The sequence below is a fragment of the Mchenga conophoros genome, linkage group LG3, assembly GCF_057382185.1.
Source record: "Mchenga conophoros isolate Kocher_MC1m ecotype Shallow Benthic linkage group LG3, M_conophoros_male_GT1.1, whole genome shotgun sequence".
Taxonomy (NCBI): Eukaryota; Metazoa; Chordata; class Actinopteri; order Cichliformes; family Cichlidae; genus Mchenga; species Mchenga conophoros.
In genome coordinates, this window is record NC_140528.1 from 65,110,513 (window position 1) to 65,131,777 (window position 21,265).

At 40.6% G+C, this 21,265-nt stretch overlaps 1 pseudogene; it reads left to right on the forward strand.

The window, feature by feature from the left end:
- The window catches only part of LOC146580115 (obscurin-like), a 374,391-nt pseudogene that overhangs the window by 223,691 nt on the left and 129,435 nt on the right, over positions 1–21,265 (forward strand).

The window sequence follows — 21,265 nt, forward strand, 5'->3', positions numbered from 1 at the left end:
AAAAAAAAACAGTCCTTACTTCTAACAGACCCATCCTACAGTCTCTTTGTCCTGCAGAGGTGCTGCTCTAACCTCTTCTTTGTTGAAAAAAACAAAACTAACGCTATGAAACATAAACATTTAAAAGTACAGTGTGAAGAAAACATTATTTTGTGGTGATAGGTTAATAATTTTTATCACTTTTCTTCCTCTTACGGTGCCCCTGCCTAGATTACTGCAACAGTCTAAGCAAACAATCAGCTGAATGACTGCAGACCAAACAGATTTAAGCTGCCAGGCTTTGAGCTCAAACACATCACATAGGATCCCAGCACTCCCATTTTTCATACTGGCTCCCAGCTTCACGCTGATTTTAACCTCAAAGTAAATGTAAAGCAGAAAAATCTGTGAGTTTTGGAGTATAAATAAAATATAACTTTACAAAGTAAATTCTAATACATTTTATATTAAAATATTGTGTTACAGTGTGAAAGCTATAAATTGTTTTATTGTGACTTTGTTTTGATTTTCAGACTTCAAACTGTCTGTGAATCATTTGCTTTGCAGTCACTCTACTCTTACGTTATAAAGAGCAGAGTTTTCATGTTTCTCTTCTAACTGGATCATTCTTATGTGAACAGTTCCCAGTAAGCCCACTGTGACCTTGCAGCCACCCTGGACTCAGATATACAGCGGTGAGAGAGTCACTGTCAGATGTGAGATTCATGGAGGTGAAGGAGCTCAGTGGACGTATGAATGGAGACGAGGCCAAGTAAACATAGGTTCAGCATCCAGTGAATACAGAATCAGCAGCGCTGCTGAGTCTGACAATGAAGGATACAGCTGCCGGGGAAGAAGAAGCTTTTCCTGGACAGAGTGGAGTGACATCATCGCATTCAGAGTATTATGTAAGTTGGACACGTTTCACACATTTTAATTACAATGTTTCATCCAAAAACACAACAAAATTCTTTGTATTGCGACAACACAACAGGTTTTGTTTTTAATTTTGTGTGATTATTTGGATATATTGGAGGTTTAACAGCATTGTTTGCAAACAACAGCTAACTTACAGCTCATAGGTTACATGTTCATAAATGTATAAATAAATGCAAATATGTAGAAATAAGTAAACAATCAAATATAAAGATCAGTAAATTGCCTGGTTTAATTTATTTAATAAAAACAAAACATTTTATTGTTGATTTTCAAGTCAAATTATCAGTCTGCTAATGATATCTGTTTATTTGAACAGCTCCTCCTAAGCCCACTGTGACCCTGCAGCCACCTTGGCCTCAGATATACAGCGGTGTGATATACAGCGGTGTGATATACAGAGGTGAGACAGTCACTGTCAGATGTGAGATTCATGGAGGTGAAGGAGCTCAGTGGACGTATGAATGGAGACGAGGCCAAGTAAACACAGGTCATACATCCAGTGAATACAGAATCAGCAGAGCTGCTGAGTCTGACAGTGGAGAATACAGCTGCCGGGGTAGAAGAAGCTTTTCCTGGACAGAGTGGAGTGACATCACCACACTGACTGTGTCATGTAAGTTGGGCATATTTCACCTTTTTAAAAAAAAAAAAATTCTTTTGCACAACGTTGGATGCAAAAACAAGAAAATATCACGTCTTTCAATAAAACTGCAGGCTTTCTTCTCATTTTAGTATCAAAAGTAGCGTAAAACAAGTTTTAAAGTGTGGTATCGCAAGAAATTAGTTGGTTATATAAATATATGAGTATGCATAATAGTTATTATTCATAGATACCTACATCCTAAGTTCCTGTTATTCATCTGAAAGAAAAAGAATGAGTGTGTCGTTACAATGGTAATGCCAGGAGAGCCAGTAGTGGTTCTGTGTTACATTAATGTTGTAAGGAAGTGGAAGAAGAGTGTGTCCTGTAGGAGGCAGTAGAAAATGGATACTCATGTTCTGTACATGCACTGAAAAGAAGGTTCAGTAAACCAGTGTCAACGATACTTCATTGTTAGTCTCAGTTATTTTATTTCTATTTTTTGAAGATGCAACATAAAGTTTTACATAAAATCCACAGCAATCACTCACAGTGAAACTGTTATGATACGGCTGTGTGGCAGGGAGGATGTAGGACACAAACGCAAAACAATCATCAGAGCAATGAACTTAAAAGGCTGCTTTATTGCAGCGGTATAATTTTCACGAAAAGAAAAAAACTTGCAAAAACAAAATGAAACAAAAAACTGGGAACTAAAAACAAAAACACTGGGAAACCTGTAAACTAGTGACACTGATCTCAGGGAGCACGGAAACACGCAGCATGGTGAGGGGACAACGTGACACTGACAGAGAGAAACACGGGTCTGAAATACACTGACTGAAACGAGGGAATGAGACACATGAGGGGAGAACAGTCGAGACCAGGGTGAAGCAAAACTAGAAACAGTGACAAAGGACAAGAGACCGTCAAAGTAAAACAGCAAGTATAACACAGACACGGACGAGACACTGAACATAGGGAACACGGAGCACAGAGACCAGAGAGACAAAAGACACGACTAGGGTGGGTTTTGATGATCTATTTTCCGATTAAAATCGATTCTAGCTTGAATAACGTGATATTTATTCAATAAAATCCTGAATCGATTTTCTAAATATAAATGTATTTTGCCCGAAACGCCAGAATCTCAGGTTAAACCACAAGATTTCAACAGCCACCAACCAGCTAAAACAGTAAATGAGAGCAGGCATCTGCTGTGATGCTCACACCTTTGATAAAGTCTCAACTTTTATAGATATAAAAATATGGATATGTACTGATAAGTGATCAGAATTATAATATTTCTGACTGTCTGAGGCAAAATTTCCCACATTCAAATCAAATCGACTTCTAGAAATCAGTGACGATACCCAACCCTGGACACGACTGACTGGGGAACAAGAAAATACAGTGTCCCCTCGTTTATGTCAGGAGTTAAATTCTAAAAGTAATCCACGATAGGTGAAATCTGCGAAGTAGCCAACTTTATTTTTTACAATTATTATAGATGTTTTAAGGCTGTTAAACCCCTCACTACACACTTATTCACTTTTCTCAGACAGGCACGAACATTTTCACAGTTTTCTCTCTTGTTTAAACTCTCAAAGTTCAAACCTTCTAGAAAAATAAGTCCAAAATTATAGAATGAAACCAAACACACCCGCGGTTGCCTTTGACGGTGCAACACGTTTTGTCGCCAGTGTTGTGTTTGTTGGGGAGAAAACTTACAAACATACATTGCAGCACTTCAGAGTCACACTGCTAGCGATCAAAGATTTATGTAAATTTGACAAGCTGAACGCATTCTGCACTGGACAGCAGCGGTCCTTTATCGCAGTCTTTCTTGCGCTACGGACCGGATAATGTCAGACAGTATTTTCACGGACCGGCCTTTAAGGTGTCACGGATAAATACATCAAATTAAAATGATACGACCAAGACAAAAACTGTGGTGTTTTGTAAATTTAATAATAAGCATGAATTCACTGTGTACTTGTGTAACTTTAATAGCAGCATCCTCCTGAAATGCACCAACAACATTGAGAGTAAGATCCTCCTCCTCTCTCCCTGATGCTCGCTGATCGCTATGGTAACACTTAAATATTTCTTTCAAAATTAGACACAAAACTACAAAAAGATAAAAAATAAAGTACATGAAAATATATAATTCACCATAACGCTGAATCAGTGAGAGCCCTGTGCTTGTTTCTCTGCAACGAGCCGGTCCCACCTGGGCATAATGGGGGACAGTGACACCTGAAGTGTGTTGCTTTTGCTCAGTCTGCGCCGCAATTTTGTTTTGGAAGCTGTAACTGCAGAAAACTCCGCTTCACACAGTTATGATGTCAGAAATGGCAACAGGGTTTTTAGTGCTGTTGTGGCAATCTCGGGGTATTCTCGGGCGACACCGGCAAAGCTCATAATTTACTCATAACAGCCAGGAAAAGATCCAGGGAAACCGAGGTGAATTGCATTGTAGCGAGGGAGAGACCACTGTAATACAAAATCAAAACACTGGTTCACAGACCCAGGACTGTGACAGAAGCATGTGGAGTTGAAAGACATATTCAGTAAATTTCATTAAAAAAATGAAACACAAATGTAATGATCCCAGTTTATTCAGCTCAGTTGCTGCATGTGGATTTTTCACCAGTTTTCAGCAGAGTGGAAGCAGGCAGTGGTTTAACCCACTTTTGTTTAACCCAGTTTTCTCCTGTTTTGTGGACAGCCAGGGAGGTCTGGCATTGCATCTTCCTTTTCTTGATCAGGGAAGTTTTACCCTGTGTTTTGTTTCTAGGAAGGGGGAGAGTTTTTGTTTGTTATTTTGGCCTTGGAGAGCCTGATGCTTTTAGCTTCCTGGCTCAGCTGTGTTTATTGTGAGTCTTTTCCTTTTTTTTCAGCTTTGTAAAAATAAACCTCGTCAATTCAGCAGCAGCTGTGTGGTTTTTGCGTGCGTTACACACTTTTCCCGTGTTGTTTTGCGTTTCTGTTTTGAGGGGCGTAACAGTCGTTAAATTCTTTCTACATGGTGTTCCTAATGTGAGTGAATAATCCAGCTGTTAGCACAGCCAGTTTACAACATAGGACACATATTAAACAGGTCAATACTGATAGATAGATAGATAGATAGATAGATAGATAGATAGATAGATAGATAGATAGATAGATAGATAGATAGATAGATAGATAGATAGATAGATACTTTATTGATCCACAAAGAAAAGGAACTTTTATATTTACAACAGTGAAAAAGAAAAGTAAAAATTACATTTGTTAAAAACAGTTAAAGTAAAACTGATATTGTGTATAATATGTTAGGGATTTTATACCTGACAGGAAAGTAAGGTCTCAGGTTATTCAGAAGAATAACAGCCCACCGACAACTCTGGATTATATGCTCATAAATATGCAAATGTAAAGATGTAGAAATAAGTAAATAGTGCGATGTTTGAGTATAAAACTTCTTTTTTACAATGTACAATCTGAGAGACTGAAGTTGTTTACATGATATTGTGTGTTGATGTTCAGTCGCACAGATTTGTGCACACCTGGTTGTTTCCGTCACTTTGCTGGTAGATTCTTAATATCAGCAAATTAGATTTAAGGTTTAATCTGATTTTTTTTTATTACCTTTTTATTGTTGATTTTCAGTCAAATTGTCACTGGGGTGAAAAAAACGTTATTACCCCTAACAAGAGCAATAAAACCAGGAAAGCGTCAATGATCGTTTTATTTTTCTATAAGTCTGATGATGGGATATTTTCTCTTTGAACAGATCCTCCTAAGCCCACTGTGACCCTGCAGTCATCCTACACTCAGATATATGGAGGAGAAATATACAAAGATACCTCAGTCACTGTCACATGTGAGATTCATGGAGGGGAAAGAGCTCAGTGGACGTATGAATGGAGACGAGGCCTGAAAAACATACCTGAAACATCCAGTGTATATACAATCAACAGAGTTACTGAGTCTGATGGTGGAGGATACAGCTGTCGGGGCAGAAGAAGCTCTTCCTGGACAGAGTGGAGTGACAGCACCTCATTGAAAGTAATAGGTAAGTTGGACATATTTCAAATATTTTAATTTGTACTGAACAATGTTTCATCAACTCAACCAAACGTTTTGTATTTCAACAGCACTGTAGGTTTATTTTGTGTTTAGGATCAAAAGTAGTTTAAAATATTTTTTAGTGTCATTATAAAGATATTTAATAATCACTCAGTGAAACATCTGGAAAATATTTTGTTAGTTTGATGAAAGAATTCAGTCCAAATGTAATAATCCCAATCTCTCCCATCTTGACCTCATGGCTGCACATGTGGAGTTTATCACTGCAGATCAGTTACTTCCTTTGTTTTTAGCATTTTTACATTAATTCCTCGACGTTTCAGGTTTGACTACAATATAACCTCATTTTATGTCACGGTTCGCTTGAGGACTCACACGCAGGACTCAGAGGCACAGTCAGTATTTATTACAGTTCCACCAGGTGTATATACAAACAGTGCAGGGGATAGTGCTATATACAAAGCGGTGACAGGGAAAGGGCTCCGGGGAAATCCAGGTAGGGAAAAGACACTTGCTCCTCTTCTGGCTCTCTCTCCAAACACTCACACAAAAGGGAATCCACTCGGGGAATGCAGGGTCGGGTCCAGGGGATCTATGTACAGAAGGAAACACACGTTAGACGTTTTGCACAGGGCAGCAAAAGAGAACTTGCTCAGAGCCGGGCTGCACTGACGCGAGTCACACACAACGATCCAGCGATGAGTAGAAGCCACTCCCTGTCTTAAATGCTGGCTGCGCTGATGAGGCCCAGGTGTTTCCTCTTCAGAGGGGGCGTGGGCCGAGGGCGTGAACCCACCATGAGTTCCGCCCTGGCGAGAGAGCGAGAGAGAGAACACTACTAGTCAGCGGCCTGCTGATCCCCTGGCCGTGACATTTTATTAGAGACTGTTCTGCTACATTACAGGTTCCACTTAGATTCTTTCCTGTAATTGTTGTTAATGGCATTTGTTTATTTATTTATTTTAATTAATGAAAAATAAAGGTGTTCATGAGTGTCATAATATCTTTAATGATACGACAGCTAGAAGAACCTCCAGTGTAGAACAGATGCATTAGTGGATCAGTGGTTTGTGGTTCAGTTCATGGAAAATCAGTCAGAGCCACAAGAACCTGTTTGTTATACAATAACTACAAGTGTGACAAGTGTGTCCCAAATCAGCAACTGCACCAGTTTCACATGATGACCTCATCACAACTTTTAGAAAATGTTTCTCAAATGATGATTTCTTCCAGTCTTCTTAATCTGCTGTAAACTCATGAAAAATAATCTGTAACTTTTTGGAATCTGAACAAAAACTGTGCAAAGTAAAGACTTTACCTTTTACATTTTACTGAAAATATTGTGTTACAGTTTGAAACTTTTATGTTGTGACTTTTTGTTATGTTTAACTTGTTTCTCTGTGAATCAGCTGTTTTGTAATGACTCTACTCTTATGTTATAAACAGCAGAGTTTTTATGTTTCTCTTCTAACTGGATCATTCTTATGTGAACAGTTCCCACTAAGCCCACTGTGACCCTGCAGCCATCCTGGACTCAGATATACAGCGGTGAGACAATCACTGTCAGATGTGAGATTCAGGGACGTGAAAGAGCTCAGTGGACGTATGAATGGAGACGAGGCCAGTCAAACATACCTGAAACATCCAGTGAATACAGAATCAGCAGCGCTGCTGAGTCTGACAGTGGAGAATACAGCTGCCGGGGCAGAAGGGACTATTTGTTAACAGAGTGGAGTGATATCATCAGACTGACTGTATCATGTAAGTTGATCACATGACAGGACATTTTAATGTTCACCACACTTATTTATTTTTCAGGGAGTTGGCAACCCTAGGTGGTGGTGATGTGTTAGGGTTGCCAACTCCCTGAAAAATAAATAAAGGACACCTCGTGGCCAGGGCCGGGCAACCCAGTTCACCCTTCACAGTGTGGTGAATTTTGTAGCTCTTTTTTTTGTGTGTGAAATTATTTTTTAACCATTTGACTTGAATTTGATTTAAGCAGATGCATATTCTTTGTGATATGACCATATGGGAAACAAATGATCATTTAGCCATTTATTTTTAGCTCAAAATGACAACATTAACACAGTAAAACAGGTCTCTTTCTTAAACATAAGCCGGTCATGCTTAACTTTTGAGAATATAAGTAAATCTTTCTTTAAAAGAACTCTGTCCTGCTTAACTTAAAATTATATAAATTAATAGAAAACAATAGAACAAAATCATTCTTGTAACAGTGCACATATAGTGCATTTAGTACAATTGGCTTCAGTAGAGGCATTATTTCAGCTTTTGCTCCCGTTTGTAAACCCGCTTGTTCCCATGATTACGCATCTTAACTCATCATCATTATTAAAATATGTATTACTTTTATGTATTAGTGATCTATTTGTTGTAATCATCTATCCTTGCAGTTGTTTACAGTTTTTTTTAATTGGTATGGTACTATTTTCACAACTAAAGTGTGCATTTTCAAATCTCTCAGTACAAAACTCACATTCAATCACATTTGTAACACCACTAGTCATCCTTCCAAATCTGATGTCATGAGTTCATTGTTTTTGCACATATTTTCATTCCACGTAACCATTGTTGCAGAACATATGATCATTGTGATATATTCTGAGAACATTTGCTTTACTCACCCAAACAAAACAGTAAGATCTTTTTTCAACGTAGTACTTTTACCAATCATTTCATACAGGAGCAAATAATACAAGGTAAGCGTTTCAAATTGTCCTTGGTGATGAATGAGTGTAACTGAACTGTAAAACTTTACACAGCAAATATTACACTTATGTTCAGACATAAAATATATATATATATATAAATATATTTTTATATTTATCACTTTTATACAATTAATCAAGCCGGTCATTAACATTGGGCCATAAGTTTTCATCAGCATCACAGTGGATGTCTTCGTTGTTCAGGCACCGTGGGAAAAATCTCCTGGCATGACGAATCCAGGCTTGACATTGCTCAGCAGTTATATCACCACAAGCTTCACACATGGCTTGAAGAAGGGAGACATGCTCATGGGGATGGCGATCATACACCTTCCACCTCCATGTAGAGAAGAATTTCTCAATTGGGTTGAGGAAAGGGGAACATGGTGTGTTTGAAACCATTCCTGAACCAGCTGTGCATGGTGGAAGATGACATTGTCCCACACAACAACATAGACAATGTGTTGGGAGAAAACTCTGAAAAAGACCCAGGAGAAATAAAGACACAATGAGACAAAGTTACTTTCTTTGCAAACGTGTACACGGGTGGGCTGCGAAGCACAATTTACACCATGCACAGTGGCTTGGCATTTTTTATAGGCACAGAGACAGTGAGAACAGGATAAGAAAATAATAAACAGATAAAATAAACAAATCCATATATGGTGCTAGTCTCGTCAGCAGAGAGCTGGGAGAGATACAACAATCTAAAACAATATGTCCCAGAAACAAGATGTCTTTGCTGGGAAAGTCTAAAAGACACTTCTAAACTAATCTAACCACAGACAAAGGGCATCTTTGTACATTAAAAGAAGGTAAAGAAACATAGAATCATTTTTCCTCTAACACGATGTCTTCTCCCTGACAGGCCTGCCCCAGTTCATTTAAAAAAAAACTATCAGGTGTTCAGTGTTGTATGACCCTAGAGCTGGTCTACAGCCTACCACACCATCTTCAGATATAGCTGCACACATTGAGATGTTCCCCCCACGTTGTCCAGGGACGTGGATGGTAGCCCAATAAGGTTACGTCCTCTGTGTCTAGTTTTTGCCAGATTGAAACCGGCCTCATCAACAAAAATATACTTGTGATGATTCACAGCAGCGTCCAGCTCCATCACCCTCTGTTACAGTAATTGCATGCCAGTTTAGTGTTGTACCTGAATATATTCAGAACGCAGTTGTTTCACCTGGACATTGTTCCAATCAAAAGGAACTTACAAATGACCAGACAACAATCAGTCAAGTTGAAAATCCATGGACATAATGAATGATTCATTGATTAAACATTAAGATCGGTTGAATTAAATGACAGAAAAATGTATTAAACTGAATGATAAGAGATGCAAATCAAAAATTTTATAGTGATAACATTATGAAAGGCAGTAACTGTGAATGAAACATTTATTTAGATGAAACACTTATTTTGTGTAGTGAAAATGATATTTTGTCATTATGTGTATTGTACTAACACAATTGAAAATCAGAATCAGAATCAGAAAGGGTTTTATTGCCAAATGTTGAGCAGGTTTACAACATTAGGAAATTGCTGCGGTGCTTCAGTGCAAACATACTGTCATAAAAATATAAAAATAAGAATAAGAATTAAAAGTGCTAAGTGGATAGATATATACATGATATATACATGAGTGCAGGTGGTGATCAGTGCCAAACATGGAATGATGCAGTGAACACAGCGTAGGGTCATGTGTTAGTGGCGGGAACAGTCATATGGTTATTGTTCATGTGTCCGACAGCAGAGGGGAAGAAACTGTTCTTATGGCGAGAGGTTCTGGTGCGAATGGACCGGAGCCTCCTGCCTGAGGGGAGCAGGTCAAACAGACTGTGTCCAGGGTGAGAAGGGTCAGCTGAGATCCAAGCTGCACGCCCCAGTGTCCTGGAGGTGTACAGGTCCTGCAGAGATGGGAGTCTGCAGCCAATCACCTTCTCAGCAGAGCGCACAACACGCTGCAGTCTCTGTTTGTCCCTGATAGTGGCTCCAGTGTACCACACGGTGATGGAGGAGGTGAGGATGGACTCGATGATTGCAGTGTAGAATTGCATCATCGTCCGTGTTGGCAGGTTGAATTTCTTCAGCTGCCTCAGGAAGTACATCCTCTGCTGGGCTTTCTTAATGACGGAGGTGATGGTGGGCTCCCACTTCAGGTCCTGGGTGATGGTGGTACCCAGGAAGCGGAATGAGTCCACAGAGGTGATGGGGGTGTCAGTCAGGATGATGGGGGGAGTGGAGCTGTGTGCTTCCTGAAGTCCACAATAATCTCCACTGTCTTCTGGGCATTCAGCACCAGGTTGTTGTGGCTGCACCAGGACACCAGACGTTCAACCTCCCTCCTGTAGGCAGACTCATCCCCGTCTGAGATGAGTCCAATAACGGTGGTGTCATCTGCAAACTTGATTAGCTTGACAGACTGGTGGGTGGAGGTGCAGCAGTTGGTGTACAGGGAGAAGAGCAGAGGAGAAAGAACACAGCCCTGAGGGGAGCCGGTGCTGATGGTCCGGGAGTCCGAGACATTCTTTCCCAGCCTCACATGCTGCTTCCTGTCCGTCAGGAAGTCAGTGATCCACCGGCAGATGGGATCAGGCACATTCATCTGGGAAAGCTTGCCTTGGAGATGGTCTGGAAGGATGGTGTTGAAGGCAGAACTGAAGTCCACAAACAGGATCCTGGCGTAGGTTCCTGGGGAGTCCAGATGCTGCAGGATGAAGTGTAGAGCCATGTTGATGGCGTCATCTACAGACCTGTTGGCTCTGTATGCAAACTGCAGGGGGTCCAGGAGGGGGGCCGTGAGGGTCCTGAGGTAGGAGAGAACTAGGCGCTCAAAAGACTTCATGACCACAGATGTCAGAGCCACGGGTCTGTAGTCATTTAGTCCAGTGATCCTAGGTTTCTTGGGGACAGGGATTATGGTAGAGGACTTGAAGCAGGCAGGCACATGACATGCCTGCAGTGAGGAGTTGAAAATGCCAGAAAACACTGGGGCCAGCTCGTTTGCACAGTGTCTGAGGGTGGCAGGAGACACACCGTCTGGGCCGGGAGCTTTTCGAGCATTCAGACTCTTAAACTGCTTCCTCACATCTGCTTCATGAATATGAAGAGTTGTGGTGGGAGGAGGTGGTGTGAAATCCTCTTTTGTGTGGGGTGAGGAGGGGGGTGTTGTAGGTGAAGTGTTTGAAGGTGGTGATGGCTCTATGGAGGGGGGAGAGGTGGGGGAATGAGTGTCCAAAGTGTCTCTATTGTTGGGGCCGTTGGAGGTGTGAAGGCTGCCTGATGGCTCGTCAAAACGGCAGTAAAAGTCGTTGAGGGTGTTGGCCAAGAGCAAGTCATCAGTGGAGTGGGGGGTTTTAGGCTTGTAGTTGGTGATATTCCTAAAACCTTTCCACACAGAGGCCGAGTCATTCTCTGAGATCTGCTGCTGCATCTTCTCAGAGTGCTGATGTTTAGCAATGTCCACTTCTTTAGTGAACCTGTACTTGGCCTCTCTGTAGCAGTCCCTGTCTCTGCTTCTGAACGCCTTTCTCTTTTCCAGCCACAGCTTTTTGAGTTTAGGAGTAAACCAGGGTTTGTCATTGTTATAACTCACCCTGGTGCGTGATGGCACAATGCTGTCCTCACAGAAGTGGATATAGGAGGTGACAGTGTCCGTAAACTCATCCAAGCTGTTAGAAGCAGCCTTCATTGTGTCCCAGTCTGTAGACTCCAAACACGTGCGAAGCTCCTCCACAGCCTCGTTGCTCCAAAGTTTTTTGGTCCTCACAACAGGTTTGGAGAGCTTCAGCCTCTGTCTGTACGCGGGGATTAGGTGGATCATGACGTGGTCAGAAAGTCCGAGTGAAGCGCGGGGCACCGCACGATAGGCCCCGCTGATCGTGCTGTAACAGTGGTCTAATGTCCTCTCCTCTCTGGTCGGGCATTTAATATACTGCTTGTATTTGGGAAGCTCATGGCTCAGATTGGCTTTGTTAAAGTCCCCAAGAGCAATGATGAGAGAGTCCGGGAATGTCCGCTCCATGTGCAGTATCATGTGCAGAAAATATGCTGAAATGTTTGAAAAAGGTGCACTTTTGATGATCTGTTGTGATATAAGTACTAAGAGTTTTGAAAATGTACCAATTGCTTGTGAAAACTGCGCCAAACCAATAAAAAAAAAACTGTATTACACAAAATAAGTTATATTATCACACTTCTGGCTACATAGCGCTGATATTCACTGCACATGCCCATATTAACCTTAACCAGAGGGTTTAAAAAATAAACCAGTGTTTACATACCATATCTGCTTCTGCCGTGGCCTGGTGGACAAAAAATTGGTTAAGGGTTCCCCGAGCTTTCACGCCCCTTATGTTCTTCATGTGCCCACCACTAGAAGCATGCCTATGGAAAAAGTGCTCCGGCACACAGTGCAGTGCGCTTTATAGGTGTTATCGTGCATTTTCCCAGCCCAGTGTTTTCCTTTTCCCATTCCTCCCTGTACTTTCGCAGCCTTTTTTTCTTTCTCTGAGGGGAACAAACATTGCTGCTCTAATGCTGGGCTTACACTGTGCGATTTTTGGCCCATTTTGAGACGATTTATGAGTCGTGCGACCGATTTGGTGATCGGCCCGATTTTGGCCTTCATCGTGCCTCGTGTAGTATACGTGGGGTAACGAGAAGTGATTAACACGTCACGACCAGCTCCCGATCATCAATCGCTCGTGAGCCGCTCACACTGCTCACGCGCAAACAGGTAAACGTCGGTGAAAAAGACGGTGCAGCTCGACTGTGCGGCGTGTGATCTGGACACAAGCGATGGAGGCACAACTTGTAGAACTTTGGAAAGCTCATCCGAGCCTTTTCGATGTGGCATCACAAAATTATCACGACCACAACAACCGTGAAAATAGTTGGATTTACATCGCTGCTCAATCACAGCTGCCTGATCAATGTTTTTCATTAGCAATTTAGCAAAGTTGATGGTGGTGTGCGTGTCTGTGTGAGTGAAAGACAGAGAGAGCGAGCGACAGATTTTCTGTTATAACCTTAATTTTATGGAGGCACAGTGTGAGCACTCAGGTCGCATCAGAGCATCGGGCGGTATAGTGTGAGACCTGCATCGTGACCTACCAACTTCTAACCCCTGCGAGTCAATCGTGCAGTTTGAGCAGGAGCTGAATAACGTGACTGAAAAAATCGCACAGTGTCTGCCCAGCTTTAGGTGTACTGTCGTCCGAGACTTGCACCGCAGTGTCGGCGTTTGTTTCCCTGTTGGCCATGCTTCTTGTTGTGGTCATCTGTTGTCTTCCGGTATTTTCTCGTAAGCGACCTTTCCTCGACCAATGAGATGAGCGGTAATCTGAATTGTCATACTCGAATTGTCATAGTGTGCTGTCAGCTCATTGGTCACAAAGCAGGAGAGGGGCTGGGAATTATGTTTTCAAACAAAGCGTTAATTCCATTAACATTTATAGACTACTTTTGATTCTCACTGTATTACGGGACAAAGTGCGTCCCTTATTAGCTCAATACGGGACGTGTACTTTTGTTTCTAAATACGGGACGATTCCGTTTTTTAAGGGACGGTTGGCAACCCTATGATGTGTCCGGCTGCCAGCGGGAGAGCTGCAGCCGTTGAATGTACTGTTACAGCAACTGTGTGATTATTGTAAGAATAAATGATGCTGCGAAGCATGAAAATGCCATCGGGTCTGCCGTGGTGGCGATCTTTTTTTTTTTTAATCTTAAGTGCACGCAAACCAGTAAACAAATTAAAACAAATACTGTTGATAAACTAATACAAAAAGTACAATTAAAATTCTCAACAACAAAAACAAAAAAATATAATTAATATGTAAACAACTTAACAACCCCCAAAGTGTCTAAGTCACATGACGTGTCAGTGCAACACCGAAACATAAGAGTGGGGGAAGAGGGAGCAAAGTGCTCTCCGCTGTCACAGGAGTGGTGAGTCCAGTGACCTGGTTGTTTCGTTTTTATCGAAAGCACAGCATAGCAAACAAGCAGAACTCAAAGTAAAGAATCGATCTCACCAGGCTAGTATCGATCCGATACCGATGCCGACTTGGAATCGATACTATCGATATTTGGATCGATCCGCCCACCACTAACAGAAAGAGCTGAACGCGCTGGGCAGAAATGAGAAGCGCAAGCAACACATTGCGAGCAAACGCAAATGCAAAAACAGAGCAAAAGGGGCTGCTATTGGTGTGTGTGTGGATAACAACAAACACTGAAATACATTTTTGCACGCAGCAATTCATTTTGTTCACTCAAATTTAGCTTTTCTTTCCTCAAAATGAAATTCTTCTCAAAATGCAACACTTGCACCTGCAAAGGTAGCACATGTGGGTACACTAGCATATTTTTTACAGGGCTAACACATCGAAGACATCGTTAACAGCTTCTACAATCACATAGAAGCTGTTTTATAAAGTTTTATAAATTTTATAAATTAGAAACCGGACTGTGAATCAAATTTAATTTGCACAATCAGAGACTCACCGGAGTTAATGTATTGCTCACACAATACATGAACTCTGTAGCTCAACACGTTACAGGATTGCAAGTTCCACATGGTAAATGGACTGGTTCTTTCTACTCTCCTGGAGTACTCAAAGCGCTCTATACAACACACCCATTCACACAAGCACTACTATCTATACTTTAAGTGCTTTCTAACTATCAATCATACGCATTCATACGCCATAAGTATCTTGCCCAAGGATATTTGGCATGCAAACTAGGGGAGCCAGGGATCGAACCACCAACGCTCCTGAGCTACAGCCACCCCACCACAGCAGTTTTGTGCATCTGCAAAACAAAATCAGTGCTCAAAACTACGTTTCATGGGGTTCTTTTACCCTTTAAACACAGTGCAATATACAGAGAAATTTACCTACAGCATGCAGAGAGCTGCAGTGAAAGAAAGTTAACATGAGCAGTGCAGCGGTGCATTCATGGTACATGGGAAAACTCAATACTTCACTAAAGATAAAACAAAATTAAAATAAAATAACAACCAATAACCAATAATACATACCAGGACCAGGGTGAACTTTGAACTAGTAGGTCGGAAACAGAAGACACATAAAAATACAAAAGTTTCCAGTTTACATTAATTTATGCATCTGAAAACCAGAATAAAATATTTAAATAAAATTAAACAACAATATGTAAAAATCTCTCTCTCTCTGTCTAGTTCAGGTTAGTTTGAACTCTTACCTGTGTGAACTACAAGTTAGCCTGTGTTAGCTCCTACAGGGTTAACCAGCTTTCTTTCAGCTGCTCTTCAAACTTTGATCAATATGAGTCGACTCAGTTTACTCACTAGACCTGCAGAGTGGCTGGTTAGTTATAATCAGTAACACAGTGAGTTACCAGTACAACACCAACACAATGAATGGAATTACAACACTGAAAGCACAAAATCAGCTGTGTTCACAGATTTACAGAGAAACCTTTCACAGTCACAGTCTGGTGTGGAATCAGTTCTTGGATTAAATCTTCTGTGTGTCGCAGTAACAGAGTTTATGGTGGAGTCGTGTCACAGTTCAGAAGTGTGAGTCAGTTTCCTGATCTCTGGAATATGAGTTGATCCAGCAGGAACAGATGATTTCAGTGGAAGTTCAGATCACCGTCAAGATTCAATAGTCTCAGATTTCAGTTCTGAGATCTGCTCTCGGCTGATAAACCTGATCTGTTTTGCAACACAAACACTGGAGTCTTATTCCAGCATTCCTAACAGCTCAGCTGGAAATCACATCCAAACTGCTCCCTGTAATGTCAGCGGTAGAGCTGACTGTGCGTATTAGTGTGCGACAGGAAATGTCAGCTTCCACAGCAAAAGAATATAAAACAACCTTACTAGGTCTCATCTTAGCTATCAGAGGCTTCAACATCAGATTTAGTAAAGAACACAAGGACATAACGTGCTAACTGACACCAAAGAAAACTAACTGTGACTCACCAAATTCCAATACACCAAAAACAAAAGTAAAAAACAACACCAATGAAATGATAACTGCTCACACTCGTTTAGGAGCAATTCTCACATGTTCAAAATACAATCAGATCATATTGACCTGGGTTACTTCCTCATTATTGATCAATAAACTCAGTCATGCTTCAAATTAATTATTTGAAATGTATGTAATAAATTAAAATACACAAAAGTAAATAAAACAAATTCACTGTTTTGATCAAAACAGAAATACAGAATATTTTGTGTGGCACAGTTTGTTTTATCTCAACTATGGTTTTGTGATATTTGATCATTTACATATTTCCATCTTTAAATTGTTCTGATTCAGTCATTTTTACTTTTATGTTCTTGTTCTAAATTGAACTGCAGCCAAACCAAAGGCTGAACTGAGAGCTGATAGGACAGCTGTTCCAGTAGGGGGCAGTGTGACCCTGACCTGCTCTGTGAACCCATCATCATCATCATCATCATCTGGATGGAAATACTACTGGTACAGAGATGAGAAATCTTATCAACTTCTGACAAATGAACAAATCAGTGTCTCAGAGGGAGGACGCTACAGGTGCAGAGGAGGAAGAGGAGAACCAGTTTACTACACAGAGGACAGTGAGACAGTTTGGATTGACACAACTGATGAGTTTAAATGTAACTTCCTACAAAGCACTACATCTGATGGTAACTGAACCTTTTGTCTTTCATGCGTTTTTATTGTACTTTCTTGAACAGTAACAGTGTCAAACAGGCCTGTTGTGACTCTGTATCCAAACTGGTCTGAGATATACGGAGGAGAGACGATCACTGTCAGATGTGAGATCCATGGAGGAGACACTGAGTGGAATTATGAGTGGGAAACAAACAGCATCAGAAAACCTCCAAATCTAAATGAATACAGGATTATTTCTGCTTCATCATTCAACAGTGGAAACTATCGCTGTAAGGGCAGAGTGAAAAGTTCACAGCATGAAACAACAGAGTGGAGTGATTCAGTCACACTGACAGTTTCTGACAGTAAGTCATATTTGCTTTAAGCTGTTTGAACACTTTGTAAAATGTGTTTCTGTTCATAGACTGAGATTATTATTCTTTGTATAAACTGAGCTCACTGTTCAGAGACTGTACTACATGTTCACTGAGAGAAAATCTTTGTTGAACAGATAAACCCCGTCCTGTCCTCACTGTGTCTCCATCATGGCTGAGTCCTGGAGCCTCAGTAACTCTGAACTGTGAGGTTGAACATCCGTCTGCAGGATGGAGCTTCTACTGGTATAAAGCTGTTCCTGATCTGAAAACATTCAACTATAAATCCTCCAGTTATGAGCTGCTACCTGATGGCAGTGGGACTGCACAGGACTCCTACATCATTCATGGACAGACACACACAGCAGGATATGTGTGCAGAGCTGGAAGAGGAGACCCAGAGTATCACACTGATCACAGTCAACCAAAGTTTGTCTGGTCTGCAGGTCAGTTTGTTTCTCTCTGTCCTTTCAATAAGTTCATGTTAGGTCATCATTTTTATTCACCAGGATTTAGACCATTAAAATCTCATCTCCATGACAACCATTTATCTCCGTTTATATTAAAACTTCCCAAAAGAAGAACTGAACTGAATGTTTTCCGTTCTCTCTGTGATCAAACCAAACTGAATTTCCTTGTTTCCTTTTCTTATTTTTCAGTTTTTATTTAATGAGATAACATGAAAAACAAAAGACATCTATGAGGTTTTAAATGTTTTGATATTTAAACTCATGTTTCTGTTTGTACTGATTATTTTTACTTGGTGCACAGACAGGATTTACACAGTTAAGACTCTTTGTTTAGTGCTCAGGTAGGTGTTCAGATAAAAAAGTCAAATATAGTTAATAAAGAAACAAAGATGTCAGCAGGCAGGTTAACAGCTCTGACAAATACAAGAGAAACACTGACTACAGATGGACGCTAGAAGAAGACGTCACAAATAACAGCTGCTGTTATTGTTCATTTAAAATATACTTCAAAGGTTTTTAGTTTTGGTCCTGCTGCTGCAAAATATCTCACTGTAGAAGGAATCTGTGAAACAGACAATATCACAGAATTATGACAGAAACATTACAGCAAATGACTGAAGTGTGTTCAGAGTGATCTGTATCAGGTGGATGATGCTGAGAGTGATGACTCAAAGCTCATGATGTCACATGACGTGTACCAAGCTCTACATGAGCTGCCAGCAGATAAAGCATGTGGGTTAGATCATCTTAAACATGTCAGTATTCGGCTCCTTTGTTTTCCATTGATTTGACTGTCTGTATGATTCAGGGCTTGTTGTCAGACTCAGTGTTGTCTCACCAAACAAACACTTTATCATTTTGAACTATTAAATTTGATCTTCAAAACAAAAGCTTCAAACAAATATTTTCACTGTGATATTTTGAATCCTAACATCTGTGAGCTTTGTGTCTTCACTGCATGTTGTTTCCAGATGTTCATTCAGCAGCGTCTCTCACAGTGAGTCCTGACAGAGTGCAACACTTCACCTCTGACTCTGTCTCACTGACCTGTGAGGGAAACTTCACTGAGTGGAGAGTGAGGAAGTTCTCTGAGGACGGCCGACTCTCTGACTGTAGGAGAATGACTGGATCCACATGTAACATCCACACATCAAAGTCAGATACTGGAGTGTACTGGTGTGAGTCTGGATCAGGAGAGTTCAGCAGTGCAGTCAACATCACTGTACAGAGTATGTTATTATACATTTACTTCTTGGATCTGAATGATTTAGACGTCACATGAACATTTGTCTCAGCTTTGCTGTATGTGAAGTAATTCTATGTGGCAACACAAACAAAAATGAGAATTTCAGACAGTTTCAGGCAACGAAGCATCAAAATATTCTTGGATGTTGGTCTAATTTCTCTTCATCCGTTCATAATCCAGTTTGTCATAATTTGCCAACAGTATTTTTTTTTCTCTGTCAGAATAAAACTCAACAAAGCTCAACATCTCTGTCGTCACATTAGATGAACCTTTAATATCTCAATAGGGAGAAATTTGGGAAACACGTCATGCAAAATAACACAAACATACAAACATTTACAATTTCACCTTCAACCATTCAATAATGTTACTGTCAGTAATTTGACTCCTGCAGGGAACATCCCAACTATATTTCCAGTCCTCATAATCACTCAGAAAACCAGGTCTGCATGTAGATCATGAGACACGACTCACAGCTTTTTCTAAAGGTTTGCACCAGCTGGTCTGACTGAAACAATATGTTTGTTTTTTTGTTTTCACAGATTATTATTATTATGATGATGTTCCTATCCTGGTGAGTCCTGTTCATCCTGTGACTGAGGGAGCTTCTGTTAGTCTGAGCTGCAGTTTGAGAACACAAAAAATACTTTCCAATGTGTTTTTCTATCACAATGACAAACTTATTCAAAATGATCCCCGAGGGGAGCTGAAGATCTCTGCAGTGTCAAAGTCTGATGAAGGTTTCTACAAGTGTCAGTACTCAGGAAGAGAGTCAGCACAGAGCTGGATGTCAGTTAAAGGTGAGCAGGATCAAAACAGTGTGTCTTTCTGTAAATGAGTTTCATGACTGAGAAATAACATCATATTATCTTTCTTAATGTTTTGAAGCCACCTGGATCTATTTAGTCAGAACTTTATAAAACTATTATATAATATCTCTATATTGTCAGGTTTAATATCGGTGAGTTTCAGGACTTATGTGTGGGACTCAGGTGAAAACAGCAGAGGAAGTAATGAGTGAAAGTTTCTTTATCAAACAAAGGATAATTTATTTAACACAACAGATTGTGAGCTTTGACTCAGTCAACAAGAACAAAACATAAATGAACTTAAAATTAATGAGCGAGTCCTACAAAAACATCTTAACTGAGGTGAGAGAGACAGGCCAGAGGAGCGGACATAACAGTGTGAGGGCGACAGATCTGTGGGAGAGGAGAGAGCAGTTAGGGCAGGAAATCTGAGAGAATGTGACAAGACAGAGAGTGTTCATAAAGTGGCTGCAACAATGCCTTACTTGGAGTCCAGACTAGCTGGGGGTAAAGGAAAAGCAGAGGTCTGTGGAAACTGCTGAACGATGGGCAGGCAGGCAAGTGAGGAAGAGGCTCTGAGGGGGGCAGCAGTGGTGGTGAATAGGGGGGTAATGATCCAAGGTGGCAGGCGTCTGACTGGAGGTGAATGATGGCATGAAAAGAATCTTGAAGCAGGAAGAAACTGAAACAAGGGGAAAATCTGTTAGCATACAAACCTTATTTTCCTAGAAAGGATCCCAGCAGACCTGCCTGGTTACCTCACTGACGAGCTGCAGTCATGTTAACTATCCATTAACATTTGGCTACAGCCACCGAGGTCTTCAAGGTCAACTTTATGACTAAAAAGAAATCCTTATAACACAGAAACTATGATTCTTACAAAGGTGTTGTGTCTTGTCAACATATAGAAAATACTGTATAAAGATTTAAATTATAATTTGTTTGACCTCTGACCTCACTTTTACATTTCACATCTGCCCTTGTTGTCATGTTGAAAAAATCTGCCTTTGGACTTATTTTCACTGAACTACAAACTTCTGACAGTACAAACAAAAAAATACACTGAAAATACAATATTGTTCCTTTAAAAGTAAATGCTGTCAACAGAGTGAGCTGCCTTAGCAGAGATTTGTGCTCTCAGAGTGTTTGTTTTATACTTTATTAATAATTAATTATTGTTTGTTGTTACAGTAACCGTGTCAGGAGCTGACAGCGCTTCATCTCCTGTGTGGTTGATGGTTGGACTGGTTTGTGGAGTCTCTCTCATTATTATTCTCCTGCTCTTGTTGTATCGCTGCAGACAGTCCAAGTGTAAGAGCCTCTTCTTTTCATGCTGTATTAGAGAGTTTATTTACTACATACACTTTAATTATTCACACATATACATGTATTCTGATCTCATGACACAAAATATCAGTGGAAC